The sequence below is a fragment of the Monodelphis domestica genome, chromosome 8 (assembly GCF_027887165.1).
Source record: "Monodelphis domestica isolate mMonDom1 chromosome 8, mMonDom1.pri, whole genome shotgun sequence".
NCBI classification, from domain to species: Eukaryota; Metazoa; Chordata; class Mammalia; order Didelphimorphia; family Didelphidae; genus Monodelphis; species Monodelphis domestica.
In genome coordinates, this window is record NC_077234.1 from 105,175,020 (window position 1) to 105,202,941 (window position 27,922).

The 27,922-nt window shown below is 33.9% G+C and overlaps 1 long non-coding RNA gene across 1 annotated transcript; it reads right to left on the reverse strand.

Annotated features, from left to right (window-relative positions):
* Positions 1 to 245: 245 nt before the first annotated feature.
* On the reverse strand, positions 246 to 27,922 carry LOC103100754 (uncharacterized). The gene is made up of 2 exons (XR_008913991.1): positions 27,795 to 27,922; positions 246 to 299 (listed from the first exon to the last, which is right to left on the reverse strand). It is a non-coding gene; the product is annotated as an uncharacterized LOC103100754 (long non-coding RNA).

The window sequence follows — 27,922 nt, forward strand, 5'->3', positions numbered from 1 at the left end:
TCATCAGCACCTATTTCTTTGAGTTGGGGCTGCTATGCTCACCAGCACAAAGCTGTGGGATACTATTGGTAAAGAATCAGATTAAATTCCACTGGGACAAAAGTCAGGGGAAAAATAATTTTCAGCAATTTTAGTTTTCTCAGAAATATTGCTGAGAGCCTTCTTAAAACATGATGAATTGTTTGGTTGGACTTATGTATATTCTATTGCTTTTGGTGCTATTGAACATAAGTAGTACAAACTAACCTCAGATCCACATAATCATGTCTGGTGCCACTTGCTGCTGATGTTTTTAGTCTCTGGGAGAAAACAAAATAAAAAGGGTGATTACTTCCAGCTATTTAGTTCATAAAATATGACTTGGGGAAATAAAGTTTGCATTTTCTTCTTGAACTCAAATTAAATTTGAGTAAGAGAACCTCCATATATTGCACATTTAAATATTACAAAGTATTTTTGCAACTCTCAAGGGAGGTATGGACCTTCAAAAATGCAAAAAATGGATGCTTTTAAAAATGCATAAATCTACTAATGAAAAGTGCATAATGGAGCTTTCTACACAGGATCTTTTTCATTTGGCTGCTTCTGTTTCTGAAAGGTGTACATTTGTCTGTGTGAACTTTGAAAATTAATCCAGCCATATATAAAAGAAAAATCAATGCTACATGTCAGCATGAATATATTATAGTTCAGTTTACAGTAGAATGAAAGGTATCCTGGATAGTTTTGTGTTATGTGAATAATGTTATACAATGTAGACTGCATTGTTGTATGAAATATTTATGCCTCATTTAACCATCTTTCAAGATTTGAGACCAACTAGTTCCAGCACAGACCCTTCCATTCATTTTCTACATCTTTGCACCTTAGCTATATATCCCAGCATGCAATTAAATATAAACTAGATACTTCATTACTCTCACTATACTTTCAATTTATAGAATAAATACTTCAGACCAATGGAAACCAAGTATCCTCTCTTCATCCCAAGTTAATGTTTTGATAGGTTTGGCCCAGACTTGAAAGGATAATTTAGCTTTTCAGGGGACATTTCCATGTCCTGGAAGTTAAGATATTATTTAGTTGTCAAGGACAGGGCATGATTTTCATTATATTACAAAGAATTCCTCTCTAAAAGGCAGTAGCTCTTCTCTAGTTATAAAGATGGACTTTATCCTTTTTAACATGAGGTACTGTAAAAGATTAAAGACTTTTGACTTACCAGGAAGGGATTACGAATTCTCAAAAAAAAATCTTTTTGAGCAGATAGCCTTACAGTAAATATAGTAAATTTGCCTGGTCACTGACTACCACAAGGATCCATAGCAGGGTGTGCCTATGCTCCAGCCCTGCCCTGCCTCCTGCTGCTGCCTGCTGTTTCTCCTGTCCATCTGCTTGGCCAGCATTCCTTAACACTCTCCACCCAGCTTGGAGCCTCCTCTTGAAGAGACCAGACATGCTACAAGAGCCTGCCAATTCCAGCCATTATTTTTCCACAGAGGGTGACGTATAATATTGTTTCTGCCCCAATCCCTTTCCACACTCCTTGTGTGTGTTTCTAGTCTGCCATTGTCATTTTTCAGCGTGGAAAAAAGTACCCCACACCTTCTAATTTTCAAGCAGATTTTTTTAAAGCTGATTCTGGACTCCTAGTTTAGAAGGCTGTTACTAAAGGTTTTTCACAGGGAGGGCAGTTAGTTCCAAATCTGTAGATTTAAAGTCAGTTTTGGGGAATTAGCCTGATTTTTTTCCTTCTTTCTTTTGACCCAAAATACCAAGGATAAGTATTTTTTCTCTGATATGCAAATATGCTAATGTTTTCCCTAGCAGTTTTACTTCTTTATGTTTACTCTTTAAACAAACCCCATTTAGCCGCTTTCAGGAAAAATGCTATTGCAAAGCATGCTTGAAACTCCTAAACTTCAGTTTGAGTTGGTGGAGCTAAAAAGTACAGTTTGGATCTACTTAATTCTTTTCCAGGGCCTTTTTATTTTCATTGGAAATTTCCCACTTTATTTCCTTCTCCTCAAGAATATGCCACAAGCCAGGATGCCTATGCTACAAACCAATCTGAAATATTTTGACAAAGTTCTAAAGGTCCTAATTGCTCTCAACATGCAGAGTGGAGATTCTGCTCTGTGCTTCTATAAGGATATTCCGAGTGCTGACAAATGACATCTAAATGGATAATAAATATCGGGAGAGGGGAAGGACACTTTAAAAGAGATCTGGAAGCTTATTGCTAACCATTTTGAGTTTGTTCTCCTCCTATAATAGTGAACAAGTCTATTGAGATTGGTGAAAAGGATTTTGACTGCATGACCTATGTACACTTACTCATTGTTTTATATTATTGTATTTTCTGATTGCTTTAAGGTTTAAACTTTTTTAAGTTTATCTTTTTTAATTTAATCAATATCTTTCTGTAATACTGAATCATTTTAAGCTACTATGTTTTGCCTATATTGATCTTTAATTTGTACCTTTACCTCTGCTGAACAAAATATCTCTGTATAAACCCATGAACATCTTGCCCAAACCCTTGTCACTAGATCCACTGAAGATCACATGCTGCCTTTGTTAATTGTCACATAGATGATGATAGATGGATTTCAATAAAACTGGTTTAATTATATACAACCTTTAGAGAATTTAATAAGCTAAGAATTTAATTGTAATTTTAAGAGATCTTCAGAAATAAATTTATAGAATTAGTGGTTTCTGAATGGATGATTATATATATAATGTTGTATTGAAGGTAGAGAAAGAAAAAAAAATGTTCCTACAAAGTTTTTTCTATGAATCAGGAAGCCAAAGAAAAAGACCTCCTGCAAAACTCTTCATTTTAATTTACTTCCAGAAGAACAATCTAGATTTCTTCATGATGTTCTAGACCCAAATAAGTTTTATTTTGTTTAAAATTATATTTACCAAGGTTGAAAGAATTGCTACATCTGTAAACTTGTGACAAATATCCATCAGTTCATAAGTTTTATTTTTTTATGTAATACATCAACTTAATGTGAAATATTATAGTGGGTTTGTTTGCTATTGTAATTAACTGGGCTATTGTGAATTTTGGGGACTTTGGTACTTAGAATATACATTATCTACTGTGTTACTGTTTTATTCTGAAAGTCATTTTGTACTCACACATGGCTGACACTGTGTCACTGATTTTAAGCTCTATATTTTTGACTTTTAAAACTTTAAAAAAATAACCTTTGATTTTTTATTTCTTGTGCAATATAGTATCTGAATTTTATTTTTTTTTCTCTCCTTTTTGTATTTGAAGCACATGTCACCAGTACTGAGATGATTTTTCTTTATTTTTTTTATTTTGCATTAATATAAGTTTTAAATACATTTGTTCTAATATTAATGCATGTCCCAAAAGCTTTAGACTATAAAAATGATGCCCTTGATTGTTTAAAAAAATTTATGGAACTTTGCTTAATGATTCCGATTCCAGGACAAGAGCCATAGTGCCAAAGAAGCACAAAGCTAAACTGCATAGTGCCAATCGAGCACAAGGTCAAAGAGACCAACCTATCCTGGTAGGATTGATGTAATTTTGATCCAAGACAAGAGGACTTGAACTTATTTGGAGTTCAAGGTTGCAAGTATCTCAAATTTGGCTCCTACTTGGCTCCTATAATCTAGTGCCTTTTCTGTCTTTCATAGTGTGGCAAACTTTCTATAGTCTGGGCTACTGATTGGGTAAATGCATAATTGCTTAATTCATTTTAATTGGGCCCTGATTCAAGGACCTTTTATAGATTTGTTTTTCCTTTACTTAGATTTTTTTTAGCCATAAAACTTTTTATATTTTTGTATTTCGTCTACAAGTTATTTTTCTCTTTTATTTTTATTTTTTTCATTTTTTTTAAATTTTCTTTTGCAAATTGATTCATATACCTCGTAACACAGCCAGGCATCCCTGTGTTTATTATTATTTTCCTCAGGGAGCCCAATTTATTGTTGTGAACTTTGATATAAATTTGAGCAATTTTAGGATGAGAAACATGCTACCTCCCAGAATCCAGAATGCGCCACAAAGATAGATGCCTACAGAGACCACATGCTGTACCAGAAGATCCAAAGTGAATTTGGGGATATGAATTGAACTATGGGGGGTTGAAATAATTTTGTTTTGAATGTATACTCCTATGCCAAAGGGGACTGCTCACAAATTGACTTTTTGTCAACCTACTAATAATTTGTTTTGTTCTCTTCTCCTCTTATCCACAAATTATTACAATTTTTAAGTTGATTATGTTTCCATGATCCTTTTGGGGAAACTGGTTTCCCAATAGGATCATAGGGGAGATGTGTTATTATAAATGGAGATTTTGAGCCTTTCGGAGTTCATCTCCCAGAAGTTCCTTAGGTTTTCCCAAAATTCCGTTTTCCAGCATCCCCATGTTTTGCGTGATTGTATTTAAGTGGCTGTAACCCCTCCCTTGTGCTCTTTTGAACCTGCGACCGGGCTGAAGTCAGGCAGTTCTTTTGCTTTGCTTATTATTAATAGAACTTTGTAAAATATAATACTTAGTTATTGCTTATTAATTTTAAAACCCACAGTATTAAAACAAAGAATGACCAATTCAATTTCTTAAAACTATACTGTAAATAAGCATATTAGACCAAATGAGCTCAAAGGTCTTTTCCAGCTCTAAATCCTCTTTTTGCCATTAGGCAACTGGCTCCTTTTTTTTCCCCTACCACTGAGTTTTCTTTTCTCACCAACATACCACACTAGCATGTAATCTGTAAATCTCTTCTATAAGATATTTAACAAGTACCTAATCTTTTATTGAAGAATAGTAGGGGGAAAATGGAACCCACTAGGAAGTTAAAATATAGGAGGAATGAAGGGTTGTGGTATGAATTGCAAAATTTCAAAACTCTTGATTTATATATTTTTAAAGTAACTGAAAAGTAGTGATATTTAAAGTATATGTTAATGTGAGACAATATTTGTTTTTTTGTTTTGTTTTGTTTTCTATTTTTTTATTTTTTGGTTTGTTTGTTTTTTAAACCCTTACCTTCTGTCTTAGAATCAACATTGTGTATTGGTTCCAAGTCAGAAAGAGTGGTAAGGGTTGTTAGGCAATGGGGGTTAAGTGACTTACCCAAGGGTCACACTGCTGGGAAGTGTCTGAGGTCAGATTTTAACCCAGGACCTCCCATCTCTAGGTCTGGCTCTCAATCCACTGAGATACCCAGCTGCTCCCCAATATATTTTTAAAGTGGTAATTGGAATTAAGGATATTGAATTGAGATATCAGTATGTCACTAGCACACTAGCATTAAGAAAAATTCACAGCAGATTGATATTTTCAGATATAAGTTTATTTTGTTTACTTAAAATATTTTAAATTTTATGTAATTAAAACTCCATATTTGACATTTTATAATCACATATAGCTTATTTAGTTAAGACGTCACCCTCTAAGTTATCCTCTTCCTTTCTTCTTGATTTGTTTTAAATGTTGTGACTATGTTTAGGTCACATATTGATTTGGGGTTTATAATGGTCAATGGTTAAAAAAAATACTAATTTCATCCTAATTTTTTAAGTTATTTCCCAGTTTTCTCAGAAATTATGTCAAATAAGGCATCTATTACAGGAATGTTTTTGGTTTTTTTTTCTTCCTCTAAACATAGGGATATTTTCCCACCTCAATTGCTTGTTTAACAATAGTTTATCTGTTATTTTGATCTATTAAAAAAAACTATTACTAAATTGTCATAAGGTTATTGCTTTATTACATAACTTTAGATTCCAGATATCCATGAAAAACATGTTGATTTAAGTAATACCTGCATTTTATTTTGTACCCTATTACTTACTATATTCATGAGCTCCAAATAAGTCATTTAACTATTTATAATGCATTATCTTAAAAATGAAAGAATTGGACTATAAATACCATAAGGAACCTTGCAGTTCTAAATTTATGATTTTTTGAGTTCTGTAATGCTATATATCCTTCATTCATTTTTTGTTTTAATTATTTCTCTTGATGTATAGATTTTTCTTCCTGTATCTATCACAATAAAGTAATATCTTGTTAATTAAATCATCCTATTTACAGGTCTATAAATATATATACGTAATATATTTTTTTTTGTTATTTTGGTGTAGCCCCACCAGGTTCAGTAAAAAGCCTTCAAATTCTTAATAATTTTCTATACAAATCCTTCATAAGCCTTGGAAGTTTATCTCAAATATTTCTTCTATTTTAGAGTATTGCTAATAAGATTTCATTTGTTATTCCTGTTTTTCATTGTACTAAGTAAAATTGTAAATGGTTAGTTTTATAGATTTATTTCACAGAAAGAGGAAGTTTAAATGGTGGGTCGTGCACTACACTTATATTTAGGAAGCCAAGACTTTGGATCTTGCCTCAGACATTAACTAAATGTGTGGCCCTGAAAAGTTATATAACATTTCATTCTCAGTTTGTAAATTTTTAAAATGGGAAAAAAGTAAGACTTTGATCACCAGGTTTTTTTCCTTCCTGATTTTTTAAAAAATTAGTAATTTTGCTATATTGATCAACATTTTTCAGGATTATATAAAAGAAAATTATAAGGCTCCACATACTCATAATGCCTTGGCTAAGACACAAGTAGTTTGTAAGAAACTAATAAAATGTATTTTGATTTTAATTATTTCATCATTTATCATGTAAAAGCAATCTAGATAATTGGGAGGCAAAAATTTCAGTATTTCTTTCTTTTTCTTTCTCTTTTTAAGTGGTTTTTAAAGAATGTCTTTCTGATTGAGAGAGTGGTAAAGGAAAAAAGAGAAAGCAAAAGTTTAATCCAGAATTAGACCTAAATAATGTCATTAGTGCAATTAAAATTTTTTCAAGTTACTAGTTTGGCAACAAAGTGATTATTTTTCTCTTCAGTGGTTTTTGAAGACCATTTAATCAGTTACAAAGAAGTAATTTGTATATCTACACTAATTAAATCTAAGAACACTGAAATAATAATATAATAACATATAAAGCAATTCCCCCAAATATTCCAAGTCCTAGCATCTTGAACTTAATATGTATTAAATAACTCTTGCATCATGTTAATACAAACAAGTGTGCCTATTCAGATACAGGAAACTGAGAATGTAAACAAGTACATAGGCAATATTCCCTTGCCATAACAGGTTGACTTTATACATTATTCTTTTTTTTTTTCAAATTGGTACTAAAAGGGTCTGCTCATAATATTCCCATTCTGTCAGTTGTGAGATTCAAAGAGAAACAGATACTTGAATGAGATTTTTAGTTTTGGATGGTGATATTATTTCTTATCAGAGGTGGGAGATCTTGATCAAAACTGATACATTAATAAATATGTTATAGAGTATTCAAATTTTCATGACCCTTTAGAACTTAGAAGGGAAGCAACAAATTGGGAAGAAAATTTTATAACAAAATTTTGTGATAAAGGTCTCATTTCTCAAAAATATAAAGAATGAAGTCAAATTTATAAGTATAAAAGTTATTTCCCAATTGAGAAATGGTCAAAGGATTCAAAGCAGATGAAGAAATCAAATCTATCAATAATCATATGAAAATTGTTCTAAATAACTTTTTTTAAAAGGAATGCAAATTAAAACAATTCAGATGTACCACCTCTCACCTATCAGAATTGTAAAGAGGAAAAAAAAGGGGATTATATGAAAAAGGTTTGGCTAGATTATTCAAAATTAGGGTTGCCAGGAATTTAATTAATTCAAAAGAGATTTATTTACAGTTTATTTACAAAATATAGAAAGATTGAAGTAAGAAAATCAAGAGAGAGGATAGGGTAAGATATTTAGCCTAAGCACTAAGTATTTTGCTCTGACCCCTGGCTCAAAACAGGGGAGTTTACTTTAGTACTTAACCAGAGAGGCCTTGGTCCTTGTAACCAAGGACCTGAGGATGCAGTGATACTCTCTCAATAGAGTAGGTCTCTCCTGAGGCTAGTCTCTTCAGAAAATTCAGGAAAGGAGTCGGCCTTTTTCACTCACCATGTGTCAGTCCAAAGGGAGAGATTCAAGGGCAGTCTCAACCTGTACAGGGTCTCAGGTCTAGTCAGCTGATTCTTCACTAGTCTCCAACTCAAACTCAGAATTTCAGCAGAACATGAAGCCCCGCTGAATATCTCAGACAAAATTTCCACAGGAAGTTGTAACTCTCTTTTAAAGACACTTTCTTTTGCATCACTTCCTGTGCCTTCCTCCACTTTTTATGTGGGCAAATCATAATTTAAAGCCTTGCTTAGGACTTCCCAGGGGACAGTCAGTTGATTCTGATTTGCCACCCACTATTGCACACAAGGGTCACAAACCTCCCACTCAACTATAAGTAGGGTGTTTACATTTTTGGTGAATAATCTAAAAATGGAGAGGGGAGTTAATTTAATCTTCACAATCAGGGAAGAGATTTAATTTAATCTTCACAGAATGGCTAATATGACAGTAAAGGAAAATTATAAATGTTGGAAGGAATGTGGCTAAATTGGAACACTAATGCATTGCTGGTAAAGTTCTGAACTGATCCAACCATTCTGGAGGACAATTTTGGAATTATTCTCAAAGAGCTATAAAAGAATGCATATCCTTTGATTCAGTAATATTGCATCTCTGTCTGTATCCCAAAGAGATAAAAAATGTGAAAGGACCTAGTGGTACAAAAATATTAATAACTGTTCTCTGTGGTGATAAGGAATTTGGAAAGTAAAGGGATGTCCCTCAATTTGGAAATGACTGGGCAAATTGTGGTATATGATGGTGATGGGATACTATTGTGTTATAAGAAATGAACAAGATGATTTCAGAAAGAGCTATAAAGGCCTATATGAATAGATTCAGAGGGAAAAGCAGAAACAGGAAAACATTGTACAGAGTAACAGCAATATTGTCTAATGATCAAATGTGTTAGACTTTTCTAATACAGCAATACAATGATCCAAAACAATTCTGAGGAACTTATGAGAAAGGATGTTGTTTACCTCCAGTGAAATAACTGTTGGAGGAAGAATGCAGATGGAAGCAAATGATTTATCATTTGTTTATTTGAATATATGTTTTGGGGTTTTGGTTTTGTAAAGTTATTTACTTACAAAAATGAATAACATGGAAACAAGTTTTGCATGAAAATAAATATATAACCCAGATTGAATTGCTTTCCAGCTTTGAGAGGAGGTATTTAAGAAGGAAGGGAAACAATTTGGATTAAACAATATCAGAAAACTCATATTTATATTTTAGCCTGTGATTCTAGAATTCTGTGCAATTTTCCTTGATGATTTTTTAGAGTATGTTATCTAAACTCTTTTATTGATCATAACTTTCTGGGAGTTCAAATATTCTTTAATTATTTCTCCTTGGCTTATTTTCCATATCATTTGTTTTTGTGATAAGATGTTTCTTGTTCTCTTCTATTAGTTAATTATTTAGATTTTGCTTATTATTTCTTATTATTTTAGGAAATCATTAGCTTCTCCTTGACCAATTCCAGTTCCAAATACATTATTGTCTTCTGTGAGTTTCTGAATCTCTTTTTATAATTGAGTGATGTTTCTTTCAAAATTTTCCTGATTTTCTTGCAAAGCTCCTATTTTTTTCTATAATTTTTCCTCAACTTTTCTCATTTGGTTTTTGAAGTTTTTTTTAAAGCTCTTTCAAAAACTCTCTTTAAACTTGAGGCCATTTACTGTGTTTTTTTTTTTTTTTGCTGTTTTTGAAGGAGATATTTTTATATTACTATCCTCTGATTTTGAATAGTGGTCATCTCTATCCTCATATTAACTATCAATAGTTAGGTTTTTTTTTTCCTCCCTTACTTGTGCATATCCATTCATTCATTTAATATTTATTTAATGTTTTAGTGGCCATGCCAATAGATTTTATTATTGACTTTTTATTAGAATATGAGGGTTCTAATTGTACTCAGCTATGTTAGTCCAGGTTTCATAATTTGTTTATGTTTGTTTTTACCTGGATCCTATTTAGTTTTTCAAGTTTTTATAATACAGGGTCTTAATGTATTCATGGATCCCCTGCTTAAGTTCTAGTCCATGATGGATTCCAAGAGTTCTGACCAGAGCTGGCAGTTTTGACACTGCAACTTACTCTGGTGTCAGCAATCTGGGACCCTCCTCTCTTGTAAGTGATCACAGCTGACAGATCCTGGTCCCATAGTAACATACTCACAAGTGTGGGCTACCTCATCACTCTTCCTCTCCTATGCTGCAACCTGAGGCATAACAGGTAATCTAGTCAATGTCCCCCAGGATCTCCCAATACCCTTGCTGGCAACCTATCTGTGGTGTCTACCCTTTCAATCTCTAACTGTGGGCTACCAGAGATATCCGGAGCTGAAGTTGCATCACATACAGTTGCTCTAAGGATCCTCTTGTCTGAGGATTTGAATAGTATCATAGGGAAGGAAGACAATTAAAGTAAAGTTGCTACTCTTGTCCCCCTGTTGATTCTACTCTATTTACTCTGTTTCTGCCCCCAGGCCTAAGTGTGAACCTTAAAAAATTCTCAGACCCTACTTCATAAGGTTTAATTGTAAACCTTAAAAAATTCCCAGACTGTACTTCATAAGGTTGGATTAAGACCATTCCCCATTTGGGCAGTGAAGGTACTTGATCAGGAATGTAAGAACTCTACTTCACCATAATGAAGCATGCCTTAGGGGAAGATAATGTTGTAAACTCTTTGCTGAACAATGAAAAGTTAAACCCATACTTATAGTAAGACAAAAAGTTCTTAAGTTATGCCTGTTTTTGGATATAATACAAAAGGGTGCTAAGTACCTATAAAGGTCAGGCAACTTGTGAACTTACAAGGAGCAAAGAGGTGAGAAACTTACTCAGAGATTCTAGTCTACTCAGGTGTGAATTACTCAAAAGATTAGTCTTCTTAGGTGTGAACTAAGAATGATCTGTCCTTTGAAAAACATCTACTGTGATTGGTAGATGAGAGAACTTAGGGGAGGTGACATAGGAGAAAATTCCCTTTATAAGGAGATGAAAATCTGAGAGCAAAGAACAGTCTCTTGAAACAGTCTGAGGGAAGCTGATGCTGGCTGGAACTCCTTCTGAGGAGACTCTGTAGCTCTGAATCCTTGCTTGGACAGATCTTCTGGTGAGTGATAAAAGACTGACTTATCCCTTTCATCCTAGGCTGGCTCATGCCAGCCTAGGCTGGTATAGTCCTTTTCTCATTATTTCCTTTTTCTCTCTTTCTCTCTTTCTTAATTCCTCATTTGTATTAATTAAAATCTCTATAAAACCCAGCTGACTTGGGTATATTTTAATAATTGGGAATATTTCCCTGGCGACCACCTTATATATTGATTTAAAAACAAAACAATGTAGTGAAAACATATTTTCAGAGGTCACACCTGACTCATCCACTCTATTATCTGCAACAATTTAAGTCTTCTACTACTTCTACTATTTTCAACTATTTTAATTATTACATAAGGCAAGGAGACTGAGGTGAGGTAAGGCCAAAAATCTTATTTCCTAGTTTTCCCTGGCCATTTAGTTCTAGGCTTCTGTCTGTTTCCCCCCCCCCCCCCATTTTTTTAACTTTATAATATTTTATTTGATCATTTCCAAGCATTATTCATTAAAGACAAAGATCATTTTCTTTTCCACCCCCCATAGCCGATGCGTGATTCCACTGGGTATCACATGTGTTCTTGATTTGAACCCATTGTCATATTGTTAGTATTTGCATTAGAGTGTACGTTTAGAGTCTCTCCTCAGTCATGTCCCCTCAACCACTGTAGTCAGGCAGTTGCTATTCCTCAGTGTTTCTGCTCCCACAGTTTGTCCTCTGCTTATGAATAGTGTTTTTTCTCCTAGATCCCTGCAGATTGTTCAGGGACATTACACCGCTACTAATGGAGAAGTCCATTACATTCGATTATACCACACTGTATTAGTCTCTGTGAACAATGTTCTCCTGGTTCTGCTCCTTTCGCTCTGCATCACTTCCTGGAAGCCATTCCAGTCTCCATGGAATTCCTCCACTTTATTATTCCTTTTTGCACAATAGTATTCCATCACCAACATATACCACAATTTGTTAATTTGCTGTTAATTTGCTTTTCTTCTTTCCTTTTTTTAATTAGATTGACCAGTACTTTGTCTATTTTGTTTGTTTTTTCAAAGTACCAGCTTCTTGTCTTATTTATTAAATCAATAGTTCTATCACTTTCGATTTTATTAATTTCTCCCTTAATTTGTAGGATTTCTAGTTTGGTTTTCTCCTGGGGGGGTTTAATTTGATCGCTTTCAAATTTTTTTATTTGCATTTCCAATTGATTGATCTCTCCTCTCCCTAGTTTGTTAATATATGCACTCAGGGATATGAATTTACCTCTGATTACCGCTTTGGCTGTATCCCAAAAGGTTCAAAAGGATGTCTCGCCATTGTCATTTTCCTCAGTGAAATTATTAATTGTTTCTATGATTTCTTCTCTAACTAAACGATTTTGGAGTATCATATTGTTTAATTTCCAATTAGTTTTTGATTTGGTTTTCCATGTACCATTACTGATCATTATTTTTATTGCCTTGTGATCTGAGAAGGCTGCATTTCTTATTTCTGCTTTTCTGCATTTGTGTGCCAAGTTTCTGTGACCTAATGTATGGTCAATCTTTGTGAATGTGCCATGTGGTGCTGAGAAGAAGGTGTATTCCTTTTTATCCCTATTTATTTTTCTCCATATGTCTATTAACTCTAATTTTTCTAAGATTTCATTCACTTCTTATACCTCTTTCTTTTTTATTTTTTGATTTGATTTATCTAAATTTGATAATGGTTGGTTTAAGTCTCCCACTAATATGGTTTTACTGTCTATTTCTTTCTTCAATTCTCCTAGTTTCTCCATTAGAAATTTGGGTGCTATATTATTTGATGCATACATGGTGATTAGTGATATTTCCTCATTATCTAAAGTCTCTTTTAACAAAATATAATTACCTTCCCTATCCCTTTTGATCAGGTCTATTTTGGCTTTGGCTTTATCAGATATCATGATTAACACTCTTGCCTTCTTTCTGTCAGTTGAGGCCCAGAAGGTCTTACTCCATCCTTTAATTCTGACCTTGTGGGTGTCTACCTGCCTCATGTGTGTTTCTTGAAGACAACATATGGTAGGGTTTTGGATTCTAATCCATTCTGCTATTCATCTATGTTTTATGGGTGAGTTCATCCCATTCACTTTCAAAGTTATGATTGTGACTTGTGAATTGTCTGGCATTTTGATATCCTTCCCTAATTCTAACCTTTCTTCTTCAGCTCTACCTTTTAGTCCAGTGATTTACTTTAAATCAGTCCCCCTTGTCCCCTCCCTTGATATGTTTCCCTTTCTAGTCCTTCCTTTCTTGTTCCCTCCCCCTCCCCCCTCTTCTTCCCTCCCTTTTTTGTGTTCCCACCCCCCTACCGCCCTTGGTTTTCCCTTTTCCCTTCCCTTATTGGGTAAGATAGAATTCAAGATCCCAATGGATCTGGATGTTCTTCCCTCTCAGAGTTGATTTCCCTGAGAGTAAGGTTTAAGTAAAAACTCTCTTCCTCTCCTTCTTATAGGAGTTTTCTTCACCTCCCCTTCCTGAGTGAATCTTTGTGTGATAAAGGTTATTCTATTTGGTCTTTCTTTTCCCCCCTATTTACACATTACATTTTCCCCACATGTTAGTATACCTAGATTGATATAAATGTAGTCCTTATAGAAGAGAGTTTGAGTAAAAGAAAAAAGATAACATTTTTCTCCTTTTCTCTTTCCTTTATATTTACCTTTTCAGGTATTCCATGCTCTTTGTTTTTCGATATCGAACTTTCCACAGAGCTCTGGTCTTTTCTTAGCAAAAACTTGGAAATCTTCTATTTTGTTGAATGCCCATACTTTCCCTTGGAAGTATATAGTCAGTTTTGCTGGATAGCTGATTCTTGGTTGAAGACCCAGCTCTCTTGCCTTTCTGAAAATCATGTTCCATGTCTTACGGTCATTCAGAGTAGAACTTGCAAGGTCTTGTGTGACCCTGATTGGGATTCCTTTATATCTAAATTGTCTTTTTCTGGCTTCTTGTAGGATTTTTTTCTTTTGTTTGAAAGCTTTGGAATTTGGCAATTACATTCCTGGGAGTTGTCTTTTGGGGATTTAGTGTAGAGGGTGTTCTGTGAACTCTGTCAGTGGCTGTATTGCCCCCTTGTTCTAGAATCTCTGGGCAATTTTCTTTGATTATATCTTGTATCACGATGTCGAGTTTGGTGTTTATTTCTGGCTTTTCTGGAAGTCCAATTCTTAAATGATCTCTTCTTCCTCTATTTTCCAAGTCTTTCACCTTGTCAGTGAGATATTTTATGTTCTCTTCTAATTTCTTGGTCTTCTGGCTTTGCTTTATTAATTCTTGTTCTCTGTCTTCGAGTTGCCTAATTCTGACTTTTAAAGCCTGGTTTTCCTTTTCAGTTTGGTCAAACTGGTTTTGTAGATGCGTGAATTTCTTTTGCATTATTTCCCACTTTTCCTCCCAGAGGGCTTCCATCTTTTTGATCCTTTCTGATTCAAATTCTTCATGGGTTTTTGGAGAGTTTTAATTTCCTTTAGAAGGTTTCAGAGCATTTGCTTGTGTTTCCTCTTCTATCTCCTCTGTGTTTTGTATTTTTTCTCCATAAAATGTCTCCAAAGTCGCCCCCTTCTTCTTGTTTTTCTTGGAATTTTGGGGCTTTTGTGCTTCTGTGGAGTTTTCCATCTCTATCTGAGTGGGGGGGACTTTCTTTTCTTATCTCTGTCTGGTGTTCAGAGGTTTTAGCCCTAGGCAGATTGTCTGTTCTATGCAGTTGTTGTTCTGTCTTCCCGGGGAAGCCAGGAATTGCTGCTGTTTTGGTGTCACTGCCCTCCTCAGTTCCCTCCCGATGCTTCCAAGTTGCCTTACTTCCACTCTCTGAGCCTGGCTTGGCCCTTTTCATGGGGTGTTTGTTTCTGTGCCTTAGGGGGCCAGGAGAACCTATACTCTGAGGGGGGAGGGGCCATGGCTTCCCTGAGATCCAAGGGCTCCTGATAAGATTAGCTTTCGCTGGGTTGAACTGAGTATGCCTTGAGGCAGGGACCTTCCATGAGACTCGGATGGAAGGATCCAGCCGGGGGCTGCAGGCTTCCCCTGTCTCTCTCTGTTTCCCTGCTGTCTGGGTGCCCCCTTGACTGGGTCAGGTTGTTTTCAGGATGAGGCCTTCAGCTCTGAGGCCCTTTTGCCTGCCCTGAGGGTTACTGTTGTTTCAGAAGACCCTGCACTCTGTGGGGGGTTGGGCCCGTGGCTTCCAAGAGCTCTGAGTGCTGCTGATAGGATTAACCTCAGACTGAGTATGCCCTGAGGCAGGGACCTTGATGAGACTCAGATGGAAGGATCTGGTTAGGGGGCTACAGGCTCCCCCGTCTCTCTCTGTTTCCCTGCTGTCTGTGTTGGGTGCCCCCGCGATTTGGTCAGGTTGTTTTCAGAAAGCGGCCTTCAGGATAGCCGGCCCTGAGGCTCTGAGGTTCCCTCTGCTGCCTTGGACTCAGAAGTCTGGGTTGGGTGGATGGGTCTTGGGACCTCCTTCTGCCTAACCCTTAGGTCCGAGTGATCTCGGGTTCTGGCTTTTGGGGGGGCTGTACCTTTTGATCCAGGTCCAGATCCAGGAGGAGGATTCCCGGGGTCTGTGCTGTTGTTCATTTTGAATTTCGGTGCCTTAGAAGCATATAGTTTGAGTTCGGTAGGGAAGGGTTTCCTGAAATCTGTACTTTAGCTTTCTCTAAGCCGCTATCTTGACCGGAAGTCCTCCCCCCCCCCTGCTTTTAGCTTTGATTCCTTGGAGTTATTTTTGGTTGTTTTGGGGATGAGGGTGAGTGGATATTATTATGAGAAAATATCAAACACTATTCCACAGTCTTCCAAAATGTCATTTCCTTCTATCATCTCATTTAAAACATTTGTAGGAATGCATCCTGATGCCTCTTATTGGTAACAACAGGACTCAACATTTCCTCCATTAGGAACCAAAGTGGTGTATTTTAAAATTAGTGAGCACTTTAGCATCATTTTTTAACTTGCAGTTGCATTTTTTTTTAGTAAATTAAAGTTTGCAATAAAAAACAACAAAAACAAGCCTAGAAGAAATGTCTTCTACATTTTAAAATACAGTCCAAAGGGACCTTAGTATTTATTGATTACTGTGTCACAATAACATTTAACTACTGTGTCAGGATGGGAAATATGGTGCTCAATTCTGCCCAAAAGAAAAAAGACATCAATTAAAGGAAGGAATTGGCAAGCATTTCTTCTGGAGGAAAATCATTCTAAAAAAGTAGGCCCTCTGAATTTAAAGGGACAGACTATATGACAAAATGATAGATAAATCATTAAGGGTTTGGAAGAAGCATTTATAAATATACATATACATGTAGACTTTGAGGCTTGATCAATATGCCAGGCATTTAACAGTATTCAAATGGTATTCATAGAAAGTGTTCTCAGAGGAAGTGATTTCTGTGCTTACACTTAAGAGACCTGGATTTTCCAATTTGGTTTGCTCTCAAAATCATTTTGTTAGTTGTAATTAACTTGTGACTCATTTTCTTCCCAGTAATTTACCTCACAGAGTTTGTGAGAATAACTATTAAAGTACAAATTAGCTTGACAACTTTGGTGTTGGAAGACAGAACTTGCCACCATATTAAATCATATACACACTACTCAATCATCAACAATCCTCTGAAAGAAACACTGGCTAAGACTTTGAGTTGGAGGGTATCTTAGAGGTCGCCTGGGATTAGTCCTAATATTGCATGTGAGGAAACTAGGGCACAAAATGTTTAAATATAGGTAACATAGATAATAAATGACTGGGGGCAATATCATATCCTAGGTTCTTTGACCAAAAAATCCAGATTCATTACCATTGTACCATACTGAAAAAGGGTTAAGGACTTTCAAGAATCCATGTATTATATATGTATTACCACTTCTACTATTAAAACTACTAATAGTTCTAATTATAAATAGGTAAGAAATGAATAAATAATTAAGTGAAACTAAAGTCTTACAAAGGATATGAAGAACCTTGGTAAATAATAGTAAAAATATTTTTAGCAAATCTTTTGGTAGTATCAAAGAATTATAAGCTGAGGTGTTGTCCATCACCTCAGAAATGAATGAAAAAGCTATAGGATATGATTCTAATAAAATACTATTATGCCATAAGAAATGATGAACAGGATAAGATGAGAAAATCCTGGAAATATTTATATGAACTCATGCAAAGCGAAGTGAGCAAAACCAAGAGAACAATATGTATAGCAAGATAAATATTTTATGAAAATTAACAGTGAATGACTAAATCATTATTAGCAAAGCAAATGCCCAGCATAACTACAAATTGACTCATGATGAAAATTCATTGTACATCCAAAGAAAGAATTATTAGTGTCTGAATGCAGATGAAAGTATACTCTCTTCCAATGTATTTCCTTCATGAGATTTCTCTTGCATGTGTGATATGTGTCTTCTATCATGACATGAGCAAAATGAAAATATGGATTACATGAAGTACTGGTATAACTTATATTAGACTATTCACCACCTTGAGGAAGGGGGAGATGGTAGGGAGAGAAAAATATATGGATTTTCAAGCATAAGGAAGGGGGAGATGGTAGGGAGAGAAAAATATATGGATTTTCAAGCATAAGAAAATAGTTGTCAAAAATTGTTTCTACATGTAACTAAAAAAATAAAACCATGTTAAAAAAGAAAATAAATGCTCTAAATCATTAAGGATTCTGAGTGTAAACTAACATGTAATTTTCTTACTTATTTTTTCTTGCTTTCTTTTCAATGTGGTTAATATGGAAATATGATTTAGTTAATTTAACATATGTGTGAGTATCATATTTCTTGCCTTCTCATTGCATGGGAAAGGAATGGGAGGGAGATGGAAAATTTGATGCTAAATAATTTAAAATAAAAAAAATTCTTATAGGTACAGTATGAGATGCAAATCTGTTTCTTACTAGGATTGTTCTGAAGACTGTGTTAGCTTACAAAGAATGAGTTTGCATTATCATACTTTTACTCACTTAAAGAATAGTTAGAGCCACAAAACGGTGAATACAAAGAACTATAGAAACAATACCAACTTTTCAGTATTTTTATTTCCTGAGCTTCAGTATTAAAAAAAAAAAGTTGATGAGAAGAAAAATATTCTGGGAAGATGGAAGAAAAAAGACATAAGGTTCAAAAGATTAATTCAGTTTCAAAAATCCCTCACAAATGTTTTAAAATAATGCTAAGTGAATTTTGAGGTAGCAAAAGTGATTGAATTCAGGATAAATAATTTCCCAATGTGGGGAAAAATTTGAGAAGAAGTAGGGAGTGCTATAGAAAGCTATCTGATGAAAATAAACAGATAGTAGGCCCTGGAGACAATAGTGTATGCCTCAGGTTCAACTTTGGAATCTTAAACCAACTGACTGTTTTTGTGGTTGACTAAGAGAGGACTTTGAGGCTTATGCATGCTATTTAGATTTCACAACTAACAGTGGCTACAGAGAAGAAGGCACAAATACATACAAATGAGTGAACCCTGGGAGAGTAGAGTTCCTAATGGCTGCTCCAGGAGAGAGGGGTAAGCATGCAGCCTCTGTAGAAACCACAAGGTATAAGAATGTTGAAAATGATAGCATTGCTGGGGACTATGTATTATAGAAATTAAAAAGTACCAAGAGACCAAAGACTTTTATAGATCTCAAGAAATAATGAGAACAATAAAAACTAAACACTAAGATATTATTCTTCAAACTCAGGAAGAAAAATCTGACACACATAAAATTGACAATTAAGAAACAGGACTCTAAAAATTAAAAATAAAATATGAGTAAGCAAAAAAAGAAAGAGCCCAATCATAGATATCTTTTTTGAATATATAAAAGATTAAAGTTCAAATTAAGAACATGGTAAAATTAAAACATTCACTTTCAAAACCTTAAAAGAAAAACATAAGATGGAAACAAGTAAAAAAACAAGAACTTCAAAAAGATCTTAAAAATCAAGACAGAAATTAGAAAAATTAGGAGAAAATGCAAGGAAATATGGAATATTATGAAAGAAAAACCAACCAACTGGAAAAACAAATCCCAAAACTAAGAAAACAAATTCATTAAAAATTAAAAATTTGCAAGGGAAAAATGATAACTTCTTAAGGCAACAAGAAATAACACTAAATTAAAAGAAATAAAAAATTAAAGAAAATAGGAAAATAATAAAAAAATCAGTTGAAGCTATATGCTCTAAATATTCACAGCACCTCTTTTTTGTGGTGGTAAAGAAGGGGAAACTGAAGGAATGACCATTCAAGAGGAGAATTGCTGAACAAGTTGTGATATAAGATTATAAAGGAATATTATTATTTCATAAGAAATTATAAATAAGTTGATCACCAAAAAATAAAAAGATGGACTTATATGATGTGATTCAAAGTCAAGTGAGCAAAACAAGAAGAAAATTCTACTCAATAACATCAATAATATTTGATGATTAACTATGAATGATTTAACTATTATGAACAAGGCAAGGATCCAGGACAACTGCAAGGGCCTACTGACAAAAAAATGATATTACCACAACTAAAGGAAGAGTTGGAGTCCAAATGCAGATTAAATCATATCATTCTTAACATTATTTTTTTTCCATGAACTTTTCTCTAATGTAAACAATGTGTTTTATTTTGTGACATGATGAACAAAGAAATATGGCTTATATGAAAATATATGCACAATCTAAATTATATAACCCGCCTTCTGGGTAGGAGAAGCATGATGAAGGGAGTGGGGAAATATAATGAGATGTAAATTTTTGAACATAGATAATGTCATAATTTATTTCTCTTGGATAAGAATGTTTATTATAAAACAATATAAATTCATAACAAATTATATGTATTATATTATTGTTATGTTATATATTTTAAAATGACAACTAAAAACAAAAAGGAACTGATCTGGAAAACTGGCGACAAGAAGACAATATATGAATTCTTGGACTACCAGAAAGTTATGATAATAAAAAATAATATTTAAACATTAACCTTTAAGAAATTATTAAAGAAAATTTCTCTGAAGTGATGGAATTAGAAAATAAAATAGAACTTGAAAAAATTCATCATCATTTATAAGGGATCCCAACAGGAAAAGTCATAGGAACTTTGTATCTAAGTTTTGGAACTTCCAGGTTAAGGAGAAAATAAACAACTAAAAGGAAACTATTTAAATACCATGTAAATAAGATAAGGTTAACACAAGATTTAGCAGCTCCTACATTAAAATAACAAAAGGCATGGAATGCTTCATTTCAAAGAACAAAGAAGATTGGTTAATAGGCAAGAAAAATCTACCCAGCAAAGCTAAGTGTCATCATACAAGTAATTATTTTAAAAAATAAAATATTTTCAAATACTCTTGAAGAAAAGACCATAACTAAATAGAAAATTTGATTTACAAGAATAAGAAGAAACAAGAAAATAAGATGAAAGCACAATTATAAAAGATTTAAAGAGGTCAAAATGTTTAATTTTATGAGGAAATGATAAATTTAAATTTTTAGAATAATATCATTAATAGGTGGGTGGAAAGTAGAATTTATAGATAAAAGCTTCTTATTGAATATACTCAATTAAGTTAAAAATAAAATAAAATTGGATTGGGAGTGATAAATTAAAATTTGGTACTTAGCTCTTCCTTTATTGTGAAGATTAAATTGCAATCCCCTGTCTATTTTTAGATTTTAATCCCCAAAATGTAAACTCAGTATTTAAAGTAGATTTATCCATTTTAACCACAAAAAGGTATGAAACAACCACAAAAAGGTGTGAACTAACCAAAAAAGGTATGAACTCCCATTTCATACATTGAGTGGGAGGTCTGTGACCCATGTGTGAAAGAGTGGGCAGTCCTGGAGAGAAGCCTCTGCTGTGATTGGTAGACTTAAAATTTAGGGGAGGTGATACAAGAGAAAAAGATCCTTAAATAGTGGAAACAGAGACACACAAGGATCATGATCAGTCACTGAGATTTGGAGTGAAGATCAATCAGTCACTCAGAGTTGGACTGGAGGAGCAATCAATCAAGGTTGGACTGGAAAACAGACTCTCGGATGGAGTAAAGAGAGACTCTCAGACTTGGAGTGAAAGAGACAGTCACTTGGGCTTGGAGTGAAGAGAAACACTTGAGGAGAGACTGGAAGACAGACACTCAGACTTGAAGTAAAGACACTTGGTGGTGGAATTGGATCCCTGGAGGAGCTAATGCAGGAGAATGCTTTTCTTTTAGATGGTCACCATGGTGAGTGTAAAGGCTGACGTCCAAGAAAGGCCCATCATATTGAGACTACTTTCCTCTGATTGGTACCTTAGTATTTCTGACTGGTTCAGAGGAAACCAGAGCTTTCTCTCTCTCTCCCTCCTTTTCTCTCTTCCTTAATATCTTCCATCTATTGTAAAAATAAACTACCATAAATTCCACCTTACTTCAGGAATTCATTTTGGGATTTAGAAATTAAATCCCTGGCGACCACAAATTAAATATTAAGACCAAACATAAAGTTAACATATTTGGTGACCATGAACAGCAGATAATATGAAGATACATATAGAAAATCCTAGAGATTCAATTAAAATTAATTAAAAGTATCAATTTTAGCAAAGTAGCAGGATATGCTCACATCACTATGATCATTTTTACTTATTACTAACAATGTTCTGTAAGAAGGGGTAATAAGAGATAGTCCATTTAAAATACACACAGATAAAAGAAAATACATAGGAATTTATCTTCCAAAAAAATGCAAAAAGTATATGACCATAATTCTAAAATTCTTTTAATACAAAGTCAGATTTAAATATTTGGAGAAATAAAGATTGTTATTGGATGTGCAGAGACAATATAATTAAAATGATAGTCCTCCCTAAAGCAATCTACTTATTCAATACCACCCCAATAAAAATACCAAAAAAAATTACTGAATTAGAAAAAATAACAAAATTTTACTAGAAAAGCAAAAGGTAAAGAAAATCTAAATAAATAATGAAATAAATATTAAGGAAGGAGATCTAGTAGTACCGGATTTCAAACTATATTATAAAGCAATTATTATCAAAAATATCTGGTACTGGGTAGATCAGTAGAACAGAATACAAGAAATAGTTGTAAAAGATTATAATAGTCTTATATTTGACAAAGTTAAAATTCCAATTTTTTGGAATAAGAATTCACTATTTGATAAAATTATTGAGAAAACTAGAAAGCAGTTTGGCAGAAATTAGATATTCTCTTATATCTTGTACCATTTATCAAAGTAAGATAAAAATAGATGCATTACCCAGGTATAAAGGGTGATATTATAAACAAATTAGAAGACCAGAGAATACATTACCTATCAGATTTATGGATAGAATAATTTTTTTTAAAAAGAAAGCTTTATGAAATGTAAAATGAATATATAGAAAATTGTCAAATATATGAATCTCAGCCATTCCCCAGTTGCTAAATGGTCAAAAGATATGGACAGACAGTTTTTGAATAAAGAAATCAAAGCTATATATAACTATTTGGAAAATTGCCCTAAAACATTATTGATTAGATAAATGAAAATCAAAACAACTCTGAAATACAACTCATTCCTATCAGATTGGCTAAAATGATAAACGATGGAGGGAAAGTAGAAAAATGATATATACATTGTTGTTGGAACTATGAACTGTTCCAACCATTTTGGAGAGCAATCTGGAATTATGCTCACAGTTATTAAACCGTGTAGGCTTTTTGATCCAATAATACCACTATTTGGTTTATTTATTAAAGTGATCAAGGAAAAAGGAAAAGAAATTATATCTTCTAAATTATTTATAGTACCTTGAAGCATATCATTCTTCATTTTATTTCCTCCATGAATTTTTCTTTAGTGTAAGCAATATGTATCCTCTTTCACAGTATTTTGAATAGGGAAATATGTATTGTACAGTAATATGTGCAGCCTATAACATATTGCCTGCCTTCTTGTGGAGGGAGAAAAATTGGAAGTAAACATGGATTTTAAAGTGTCAGAAAATAAATATTAAAATTATGTAGATGCTGACAAGCTTGTTTTATGAAACCCTGAATTGCCCTTTGTCCTTGATAAACTTTCTTCACAAATCCCCTTGATTTAACAATAAAATCTTATTGATCACTCAAGACAGGGTTAGCAGAAAACAAATCTTAAGTACCCTTTTTGTATTCTTAGTTTCTTCTTTTATTTTTAGGTCGCTCATAGGGATCCTAGCCTTCAACTCATTCTAGGTCTCTCCCAGCCATTTTAAACTGGTTAGTGCTTCTTCCCCAAGAGGGATGTGACCTGCCCTGTGTCTAAAAATGTATATAAGCATTTTGAATTCTTCAGGTCATTGAAAGACCCGGGACTGAAGTTCTTTGCCTCTTGCCTGATTAATTAGATTTTTATATAAAACTCCTATTATAACTTCTTGGGTAATTCTGTTTTTGTTTTTTCAGGTTGACATGTAATCTAAAAAAAATAGCAAAAAAAGGAACAACATAATATCTAACATTTAAATATTATTTTAAGTTTTGATAAACACTTTATAGGTATAAGGTTATATACATGTCCATGGAGTTTTTATACTTATCTCACCATAAATTTTTAAATGTGGCTCCTAGGAGATATAAATATATATAATTTGTAATCTCATTGATATCTCTCTAAAGAAAACTTGGATTCCTGGCTATATTGGGTCAGGAGGAATCCTCAAGGCTAGCTCTTCTACTTTCCTCCAAGATGGGTCATTAGAGTAGATTTATAACTATTCCTTCTTTTATTTTCCATTTTTTAGTCTATGGAAAATGATTTTTACATTCAAGCAATTTACCTGGTTTCAATCCCTTAAAGATGAAAGGATAGAGCTTATTATTCAAAGGCTTGATTATTTTTCCCATCAAATATCTGTTATGAAAAATTTTTTAAAGACCATCACTAATAAAGATTATCAAAACAACCTATTTAATTAAATAGTAACAAAACAAATGAGAAACATTATACAGGTCTAAAAACTCCAACTATCTCAGTAAATGAGTTCATCTAAGAGAAGATATCTTAGTTTAGCTGAGATAGTCTCTGATTTCTCCCAGTGGGAAATTCTATGAATAGGGAAGTGAACTGGAAATCGGGGACATGCTGGGATCATGGCTTTTCTCTGGATGTCTTTCTTCTAATATCTATCTGCTTTCTCTCTGTTTTTTTTTTTCTAGAAGAGTTTCTGTGTCTTCTAAAATTTAAGGCCAAACTCCCCTTTAAGCAGGTATTGAGTAATCTAGCTCTCCACCATTGAGGGGAGTCTTATGTAAATGCACCATTTACATTATGGTGAATAATCCCTATTCTTGTGATATGAAACCAAGGCTAAAAAGTTATGTAATTTGTTCAAGGTCTTATAATGACTAAGGCAGGATTTGAACCTATGTCTTTCTGGCTTAGAATTCTCTTTACTATTATATGATGCTTTCTCTCTCCTTTACATATCAATTTATGTAATTGTATATCTGTATGGATTATTTTTATAAATTCTTTTTATAAAGTTTTTAAAAGTTTTACTCAGTGGACTAAAGATCTTTCCCTTGTTCTTTTAGAATTTCAAGGATACTAGCCTAGCCTTTTGTCCATCCATCGCCACATAGCAAACAACCTAACTCCTTTTCTAGTCAAAGAAATCTTCAACAATTTCAACAAATTCCTGTAACATTTCTATGAATCCAGACATATGGATTTGAATAGAAGAGACAGAATTATAGACATTTTCTCTTCTCCTAGATTAGACATTGAAAACCACCTGAACCTCTCATTCTTGGGGGAAGGAAGGGATATTGTTTTGCTTTGCAAAAAAAGAAGAAAGTTTAAATTTTAATGCTTTGGCGAGATGAACAGTTGTAGTTTTTTCCTCTGGCACTTAAAATCTCAGCTTTCAACAGCTTCCCACAAAGATCTATTCTACTCCTATAAGGATTTTCACTATCACAACTCACTGGTTGGAGTTTATAAATAATGTGAAAATCAGTAAACACAATTTATAACTGCACATTTCCTGACAGTGCAGGACATGGAGATAGAAATTGGAGACCTGTTTTGCTTTGTTTTGCTTCATATTTTAGACCATTTTTATCTACCAAGTTCTGCTGTAATCTTTAGATAGTTTAGTGTATTAAAGATTAGGAAAGCAGGAGAAAATATTTCCAAATAAAAGAGATAGAACTATTCGGTATCCATAAAGTGGAAAGACAAGAAATTGACTAAACAACATTGCTGAAGGAGAATGAAGCATCATCTTGTCAGAATGCAGTGTGGTAAAACTGAGGAATATTTTGATAAGGAACTTGAATTGTCCTGTTCCCTTTTTCAATTTGTGTGAACATTCCTAGTTATTTATGAGCATTTGAAGTTATTTTCTTCATTCCCTGTTAATTGCTTGTGACAGCCAAGAGTTAAAATATGGAGATTCTATTATATAATGTGAAAGAACAGCTGCACACACAGTCTGCTCCCACCGATGCTCTTGACACCGTGTCTTCTAATGCCCTAAAAACAGCCTCTTCTGGTAGGCTTGACACTTCATACTATCTAGTTTGAACAAGTGGCCCTAGTGAAATTTTCACAGGCCATACTGAGGAAAATCCATTTGCATGCTTTACCAAAAGATGCTCAGGCAAAACTGTAGTGGTGACAAGGGCAGGAGGGTAGGGGTAGCAGGAAAGGGGAACTAGCAACAATACGCCACGGATAGGTGTGATGCTACTGGTTTCCTGAGACCAAGCAAAACAATGTCGCTAGTACCTGAAATTGATGTTGAGTCTATATCAAGGTCAAGTTAATTTTGATGTGCTCAAAGGCTAGAAACAGAGAGGAAAGAGAAGTTCAGTGGGATGTAACAAAGATGAAACTAAAGAAAAGTAAATTTAACCCAAGGATTGGTAATATGCCTCCTGGAATCATAGACATTAGCCATGGAAAAGGTCTGTGAAGCCATCTCACTCATCCCATGGCAACTTTAGGATTGTCCCCTAAAATAGGTTAAGTGTTTTGTCTAGACAGGTTTTAAACGACTTGAGCCAGGGAGCTTCCCCTGCTTTCCCTAGGGAAATTATTCCGCAGTCTAATATCAGTATCAGTATCTGTAATATGTCTCCTAACAGTGAGAACTATTAGACTATGAAATAATTTCCCTAGGGAGGTGGTAGAAGCCCCATTCTTTTGAGTCATTTCAAAATGGTTTAGACAAAACTCTTTCTTTAGCAATGGGAAATACAGATCTTGATAAAAGATGAGCCTACTGACTTTATGGGTCATTTCTACAGTCTGGTTCCATGTTTTGTTTTGTTTTTTTATAAGCAAATCTTGACAAAGGTGAATAGCATTGTGGCAACATAGGTGAATAAAATTAAAAAAAAAGATGACAGATTAATGCTACCCCTAATAGAACAGTCTTTTATCTTGATGTCATTCTCCTCTTTTAGTATCTTTAAAAGTTTATTACAACTGCTCAGTTAAAAAGATTCTTAGTTTTATATTTGTTTGTTTTTCCTCCCTAGCTTTCCATCATAATTGGTAAACATGCTGTCAATATGCCTAATTGATGTGATAACCTAAGTGAGCCCCAATAGAGATGGAATGTACTCAATTACTTGGAAAGTTATGCTTGGTCCAAAGAGAAAGTGAAATGTACCCCACCCCCAAATAAACATTCAGAAGGATCGAAATAAAGGCAAATAAAACATTAAGGATAGCTGTGAACAAAAATGAAGTTCTCACTAGATATTTAAAAGGGAAAATATTCATAGGCTGGTGCCAGATTTTAATGATAATCAAATATTTATTAAACCTTTTAATTTTAGTAAAGAGATGCAGCAAAGAGGATCTAACTAAGCCATTTATGATTCAATGAAGAATCTTCACAGCACAAATAAAATGGCTGATGAGTCTGAGAAGATCATATGGCAGTTTTTGAAGAGAAATAGGAAAGTTTGCTTTGGTGGAAGTAAATGAATCCCAGAGAGCAATGTGGGATGTTTAAAAAGGAGCCTGTTTCTACTTAAAAGCTACTGTTCCTCTAAATGACTTATCCTAATTTAAAGACTGCACGCTAACCTAGTCAGGAAATCACAAGAGACCCATTTTGGAATGGAGCATCAAATGCTCTGATTTACTGAATACTTAACAAAAATAGGTGTGTAACTAGTCATAAATGGAATGTAGGAATCCCTTGACAAACCCGAGGACAGTCAGTAATGAAAGTCATCTTGATTGTGTACAGGAGAGAAGTGATGTGACCTCAACATTACAAGATTACTTTAGACATCTTTCATATGGTCCCATTACAGATGTATTATTGTCTAATTCTGCCCTGGTTAGCAGCAATTTCTTACCTACTGGGTAGCCTTAGATTGGTGAACCTCATTCAGCCTGTACTCTCCTGTTGTTATGATTACTGGATGATTACATGTGGCCTTTCTCTTTTATTTTTGCTCCTCATTCTAGAGCTCATTAGACCATTTGTTCTAATCACATGACTAGGCTATGCTTTCGTCCATTTTTTTGTGTTAACAAGTAAAAATACAGTCATTTGGTCTAATTCCTGCTGGTCATCCTATCCAATTGTACATGTACTTTTGTTGATCATGGACATACTTGGGTTTGGTACTCACTGATCATTCTGTTATGTCCTCTTTTCCAGTTGTCTTATATGTCATCCAACCTTTAAGAACAAGATCTTTCTGAAATTCTGTAGCCTCATCTTTCATATTGGAATACTTTCTTATATATTAACAAATCC